This window comes from Pygoscelis adeliae, unplaced genomic scaffold (assembly GCF_000699105.1).
Source record: "Pygoscelis adeliae isolate BGI_AS28 unplaced genomic scaffold, ASM69910v1 Scaffold14, whole genome shotgun sequence".
NCBI classification, from domain to species: Eukaryota; Metazoa; Chordata; class Aves; order Sphenisciformes; family Spheniscidae; genus Pygoscelis; species Pygoscelis adeliae.
In genome coordinates, this window is record NW_008825109.1 from 9,503,697 (window position 1) to 9,511,568 (window position 7,872).

The window sequence follows — 7,872 nt, forward strand, 5'->3', positions numbered from 1 at the left end:
CGAGGTAGTGTCGTGCAAGAAAAGGCTTTCCTACCAGTAATATTTTTTACTTTCAATATATTTCTATACAGAGTCATTATTATCCAAAGGATTAAATGCCCACTGCTACAACCACTGTTCAACGGATGAATCTTCTCTCTCTCTGGAGGAACTCACGTGTGGATACAGGTGACTTGTATAAGGGAGCATGATCAGGTTCAGCTCTGCCTTCTGAATTCTGCCCTGGAGACCACCTGCCCAAATACTTGCATTCGACTGTCATTCCCTCCAATAGCATTGCTACTTCCTTCCCTGGGGCAAGATTTTGCCCTAGCTATTTACAGAACCATTTTGATGCCATGTAAAAAATCTGATTACAGTGTCATTTAAGAGAGAGAGAGAGAGAGAGACATGCAAGTGAAATATTCCTACAGCAAAGCTGTCACACCTGGGACTGAAATAGGCTGGAAGGCTGCTCCCTGAACTTCACCCTGTTAACAGGTCTCAAAACCCTGCAGCAAGCTGCAGATTAAATACCTCAGCCTCAGCGGAGCAGACCCATCATGAATATTGTGTAACACACTGGGCATCCAAAGGGAAGAGATGAGATGCTTCATCTCAAAAACACATCAAATTCTTATGCAGCACTGTCTGGCACAAACTAAAGTTTACGATAGGCACTGCCACATCTACCAAAGGTATGCTTAGTTCCCATTGCCTCAGCCTTTGTAAACCACAACCACTTACACACCTGGAATGCATCCATTAGGAACCTTTTAATGCTATACTATGTAGCAGGTTTCATCTTGGGTTAGAAAAAAATAATATTTCAAGCTCTTAAGAGAAAATTACCACACCTTTAGAATAAAATCCTTATGTGGGGAAAAAACCTCAAAACAATAACCTGGAAAAAAAGAGCCCTAACACAGAAGAAATATAGCTACTGGCTGACTCGGCTGCCCCTTGAAGTTAATAGATAAAAGAACTTCATGGACATGCAAGCTCAAGACTAATCTAATGATCATTTTCAATTTCATTTCCTGTTTGCTGCTATTAAGTAGTTGGATTCTTGTTCTTTTTCAAGAACATGAAGAGAATAATGAAACGAATGTGGATTTTGGTAGTTGGCACAACCCTTTCCTCTTACTGGAGGGACGGAATTGCAAACAGTGCACTGAAAACCATCAAGCTCCATTTCGTCCCATACACACCTGGTAAAGAAACCTTTACAGTACACTGATAGTAGGCCTTTTTCACCTGAAAATCAGCTTCTGCTCTCTTTCTTATACACCAACTCTTCTTGAGTAATAAAGCAAGCCAGTGAAACGAGGAAGGTGAAAATACAGATCCCCTGACTCCTTTAACACAATTGTGCTGTCTTATTGTAAGGCACACTATTTCCTTTTCTTCCCTGGGTGGTAGCTCATTAATCATTTTAGAGTAATCTTTGTAAGTTAAAATTCATCATTATATCACACCTTGTGAAAGAGTCCCAGAACTCTATAACTTGGTGCATTAAAGGTCAATAATAAATGATATTAATTTTTCCTCTACACACAAATAAAAGGCACTTTAATAAGTAGAGAAGGCAATAAACAAGACTGAAAGGAATGTGATTATGACAACTTGTCATGGAATATTAAATAACGTAGCATTGATATAATTAAGGATCAGAGATAGGGATACATCAAAATAACTTATGCTAATTATTTCATTTGAGAGTTAAGAAATATTGCATATGTATCTAGACCCATATTTGTGTCCTTATTTACATATTTATAGCATTTTAACTATACTAGGACAATGGCTATTTCCATTTTGCTCCTTACAGAGCCTCCCTGCAGTGCTAATCAAATCCTGACATCTGACTCTAACACTAAGAGTTTTAAGATAATTAAGCACTTTAACCTAATGAACTTGCATTTTAATCCACTGTATTTGTTTAGGGAAAACCCAGGAGACTAGTAATGAGATATGGAGTTTTACACACATTTATACTGAATGTTCAGATTAAGCCCCGGTCAGGAGCAAGACAGATCTGAAACTTCATCTTGCAATCATAGCACAGCGAAGTGATGGCAGAGTACATTACACGAGATTAGATTTTTCTTGCTCTAATAAAATGCATTAGTTGTTTCAACATATTTCTTGCATATAGCTCCCCAAACTAAAAACTCCACTGCAATTGACTTCAACTGATGCTCTCAGCAGGCCAAATACTGAATGGAAATGGAGCCTGCGTAGGAATTTTATGACTGTGGCTGTGACAGAAAAAGGGTAAGGCATGCAGTCAAAGCAGTAAAGGGAAGCTTGCAACTGCCATTGCTGTGTCTTTGGGTATCAGTCCCAGTGCCTGTTTCATCAGCACTGCATTCCTTTACACAAAATGGTATTGCCAAGAGTTAGAGGCAGGCCTCTGGCATGCTCAAATCCGTGCTAGTGGGCAGAGTTATCAGGTAAAGAGCTCCACAGGGAAATGCATTACCCACATATTCACAGCAAGTCTCACCAATAAGAGGGGATATAAGCTGACTATGTTTCCTCAGCTGCATAAAGGTTTACCTCTCCAAGAGGAAAAATAGTTCCAGGAAAGAGATTGCTTTGCCATGCATGCCTAGCTTTTTTTTTTTTTTTTCTTTTTCCCTGCGTCCCACAAAAAGTTTTAAGAATTCATATATTCTTTTATTCCACTGAAGCAAACCAAGACTATTGAAAAGGAAGATAAGAGACTATCTGCTTTCCAAAACAATTACTGTTCCGTATATGATTCAGAGAGAGGAGTTAAACTTTAATCTTATACCTCGTGGAGGCACCTCCTAGCCAACAGGATTTGTTTATTCCAGCATGAACACTTTGGAGATTTCCTCTTTGGAGCTCTTCTTTTTTTTTTTTTAACAATAAAACATTTTTCATCATCATGGCTCTGTAGCCCCATAACACAGCAATGCTTAAGAGACTAAAGCTGAAGTCACTGCGGCTATGGGGTGGGATGATTCCTGTGGGACAGACGGAGACATCTACACTGCTGAACACCCAACAGCCTGACAGCTGGAGCACTCGCCTGGGCTACAGAAGCCTGGTTTAAGTTACTGTGCTCCTTCAGCATGTGCTTTTTGGCAGCTGATATACCACTGATAATATGGAAACAAAGACACCAAGTTATGATGCATAGCAATACAGCTTCTAAGCATTCAGAAATAACGAGCTGTTCCCTTCTCCCTAAGCATCATAGCGGTTCTCGTGTTACCTCTCCTGGTTTTCTGGTTTCTTCTTTTAAGGTTACATTTTCAAAACTTTCACCACACCCATGAAGAGTGGAAGATTTGGGAACTTCTGCATTTGTCAGCTAAACCTGTCAAGCAATTTCTTGATTTTTCTTGATAGATTTTTTAAAAAAACCCAAATGTTGTAGAGCCTGTAAAGAAAATAATGACACAAATGTGAACTGGCAACACTGAATGCAGAGTTTCTCCTCCAGTAGCACACTACATGGTCAAAGGTGGGAGACAGTAGGAAGTAGAAGTGATCTTACCAACAGGCAACCATGCAGTAAATACTAGGGAACAGCCAAATCATCAGGGATGTGGCTTTGCTTGCATTCAGATCCAGTAAGCTGATGATACAATATGATTTTCTCATTCATTTGCCGCAATACATTTTCCTTTGTTAATTTTGGAGGAAAACTTTAAAATACTAGAAATGGCTTCAGTGGAATAACAGTCAAAAGAATCTTTTTCATTCTGTTTTGACAGATCATAGAAAATAAATAAAATATAATGAATCTTTAAGGTAGTTCATTGTATTAATATTAAGTTTCTTTACAGTTCTGAGATGAGACTCATCATATATTTTACTCCTCATTTTCCAATGTTCTTTATTTTTCTAAAAGATGAATATACACTATATCACTTTCACGTATTTGTGCTTAATACTTTGTATGAGAACGGTTGGAGTTGTTTCTTTAAGTCTGTCTTCTACAGCTAAGCCTGGGTACAAGTCTGCTGTTAAACACTCCCTTATGTTTTGAAAATAATGAGCAGAAAGATCCACAAAATTATTCACAAAAGTAACCACAACAGTGGCAAATGACCACAGAAAATTAAATATTTGTACATGTAACTTAATAAGCCAATGATAACTGGTTTTCTTATTGTTAATGCAATCACTGAGTTTTTGGTAGAATTGTAGCCTACTGAGATCGCTACAAAGAGCCAAAGGCTTCTGATAAGAGCACTTATGAGGATTATCCACTTGTACTGTAGCTCAAATAGGTTATCTAGTAGAAATATAATCAAAGAGCCCTCCAGCCTGAGTTTCTTGCAGATTTAGCTAAGCTGATTTTTTTTCCCCCCTTTTAACTCCTATTTTTTCTGATGTAATCTTAGCATTCTGGTCTCTCTCTGGATTGCCACCCACCATCACCACTGTCACTAGCTTGCAAGGCTAATCCAAGCATGCAATCTGATGTGCATGTGAAAAACTGTTTTTAAGAATCACACACCAATGCATGCACCCATAAAGCATGCATTAATTTTAGAAAAAAATAAAATTACAATTTCTCTGGTCATATATGGAAGCTTCTACAACATATTTTTCCTGATGTTTCTAATTACAAATACAAGATGATTTCAAGCAAAATATGAAAAATTGCATTCAATTTAGTTTATGAAAACAAATATATATTATAGATTAAGTGGTTGTGTTACTGGGATCTGGTATTTATGTATATATGTGTGTGTACACATATACATATATACTTTTTTATTTAGGAGTTTTAAAATTGTAAAAATTTTAAGTTCTAGCATGCATTTCATTATGTCATCTCTAGTCAAAATACACAGATGAAAGGTTTTTTTCATAAAATTTTGTAACAATTCTATTTTTGCAACAAATTATTTTCCTGATGAAACTATGCTATTGTATATCGAATTTTACATTAAACATTGAATTAAGACAAGCCAGTGGTATACACGATCAGAATAGTACTCACTGATTTCTGACATACTGTAGAGAAGGTAACACATTTAAAATGCAGAGGAAAGTATTTAATTAACTTCTTATAGATTAATGATGTGGCAAACAGTTGTTTGTTTCTATTTGATGGTGATCCCATGAAACCATTAGAGGTCCAGCTCCAGATATTAGTCACAATTCAGTGCCAACAGAGCTCCAGAAAAGCCAAATGCAACACACCCTTGTGTCGTGCTGCACTGAAGAACTGATGAAATATTAATCACTCAGGCTCCACATGCAAAATGTAACAAAAAAGAAAGCCAGAATAAGAAAAAGAAGCACAGCAGGGGTGCTGTATATTAACATCAACAAGCCACTTTGAAAGGCTAAAGCAAAATGCAGCAACCCTAGCCCCACATGTTTGTAATTTTAAAACTCTTGTCATAGCTAAGTAATAGCATGGCCACAGCAGGGTACACCAAAATTAAAGGTAAAAGCTCTCCTAAGGGGTGAAGAGAAGATGTAATAGTGCCAAAACGGTCACTGAAAAAGCCATTTAGCTTTTTTGAGACACAGAGAGAGAGAGCGCTCAAAGCAGAAGAACTAGATTCATTACAAAGATTCACTTACTGTTATTATTTTTTTCCTTTGTGACTCCTGAAAGCCTTTGACTATTACCTGCTGTTGCAGAAATTTGCTATGGTGTAGACATTTGGTCACTCATACGTATGCCAACTCTTACTGATACGGAAATAAGCAAGTGACACTGGTCTGCCCAGCTCAAGGGCTGTTTTGAATGAAATACTTCAGGAATCTATGATGACTCACTTTAAAAAAAAAAAAGAAGAAAAGAAAAGAAAAAAAGGAACACAGTGGTTGTGAAAATGTTTGTGTATGACAAAAATTTTGCAAGTCTAAGTTTCCTAATGATTCAAAATTTTTCTCTTGTAGCAAACAAAAATGAGGGATAAAATAATAATTTGCACCTTGGCTCTCCTGCAAATGTGCTTCTGACACAAAATATTTCAAGACCTGGTTAACATCAATCTCAGTTTGATTTCACCGATTATGTAGTCCAGCGATTACACCATCTTGGATTTTCTGGAGCCTTGAATGTCAGGAAAAACCTTCAAAATATCCTCAGAATACACCCTTCATTTCGTTAGCTTCATTAGAAGTTTTGTTAAGTATTGCACAACTATTGCATTAGATAGTGGGTTTATATCACATTATATTTTTTTCCAAATACCAGCCTTGCTAACTCCTCAGTAGTAAGTATACGGTAAGTATCGCCCCATTGAGGCCATCATCTTACTCCTTGTGACTGTCACAGTTTAGTCCACAGGCCTGTTTCTCATATTGCCTGAGTAACATACTCAAATTAGGTGCATGTCATTGTTCTCAAATTGTACTTAGAACCTAAAATAACTTATGCACTTAAAAAATTTCAGCATTTCAACATCATCAGGATTTCCAGTAAGCAATATCCATTATCTATGAATCTGCCCTTTAACAAAAAGCTACAGAAGATTTTTCTAGATGTGATCATCAACTGGTGAATTAGATGAGCCAGTGTGTTTTTTCAGCTACAAAGTTATACATGAGAATATTTGGACATTATTCCCTCACTTAAATACTGATCTCAGTTATACAAAACTCCATTAAGCTAACATTTCCTAACCACACATGGTTATAATAATGTCATCAGTCCTCATCTTTATATATTTACATAAAGAACCACTAAATAGAAATTATTTCAGTCTAGGATTATTGCTGGTGCTCATTGCTGCTCAGAAGATCTTTACTTACTGTGAAATTCCAGCTACTGTAGTCAAGCTGTCAGTGCTATGAACAGCGACACACAGCCACCATTTCACACAAAACACAGATTTTGAATTCACCTTGCAGTATCTAAAAATTTTTACCAGGTTACAGATCAAACCTACTCACTGCTAATGAAATTTAAAGTGTACACAGGTTATCATTAATGTGAGGGAGGGAAAAAGCAAACACGGGTAGCACCTGTGTCTTTGATAAATTATACATTGGTTTAACCAAAATCTGGAAGGTACAAAAAATCAATCTGGGTTAAGTTTCAGTTTTGCATAAGATTTATTGAAACAAATGGATGTTGACTTCATTAAGGTATAAACCAGGCACTTATGCCTACAACAAAATTCATTCTACGAAGAGGAAAGAAGAGAGCTTTCTTGAATTTTTTAAATTTTTTTTACTATCAATCTAAACTGCAGAATTTCACTGATTTATAATATTTTCCTTCTTGTTATTGTGATTTTTTTATCAGACAGGACTTTCAAATGTAGAAAGAAACAAGGCAGTTAAATAATAGGGGTTCATACTTCTTCCATTGTGTGACTTCATATTGACTGCTAGAGTGTAATACAGGAAGGGCGAGAGTAAGGGGGCACCATAGCTGGACAAGTAATATTTGAGGAGCATCTTGGAGTGTCCAGTTAAATTGCAGACAACAGTGAAATTCCTCTTTTTCTCTGAACCAGGCTCAGTCTTCCTGTTTTGTAATAGCTGATTATGAAGCCTTGCTGCATCTCGTACTAGATTGATTTTCATGCCAAATACATGAATGAAACGGGAGCTTTCAAAAGAGGGAAAGGATATCAGCTGGAGATCAGCAAAAAATCATTACAATCCCTTTTTTCTCTAAATTGAAACTCTTCTACAAATGGCACACCAAAGGCCCCTGCCATTTGACCTCAACCCTATCTGTCAATACTAAAACATTTAGATATTAAGCCAAAGCCTGGAGATTTTGCAGGGTTCTTGTAGCCCAGTAGATGCAATTTTTTACGCTTCCTAATGAAAGGCCCCAGACTTTTTATTCACCTGACAGCACGGGGCAACAGGACTTGCGTGGGCTCATCTCGGCATGCCTGAGGCGCAGTGGCAGCCGCCCCCCCCCCA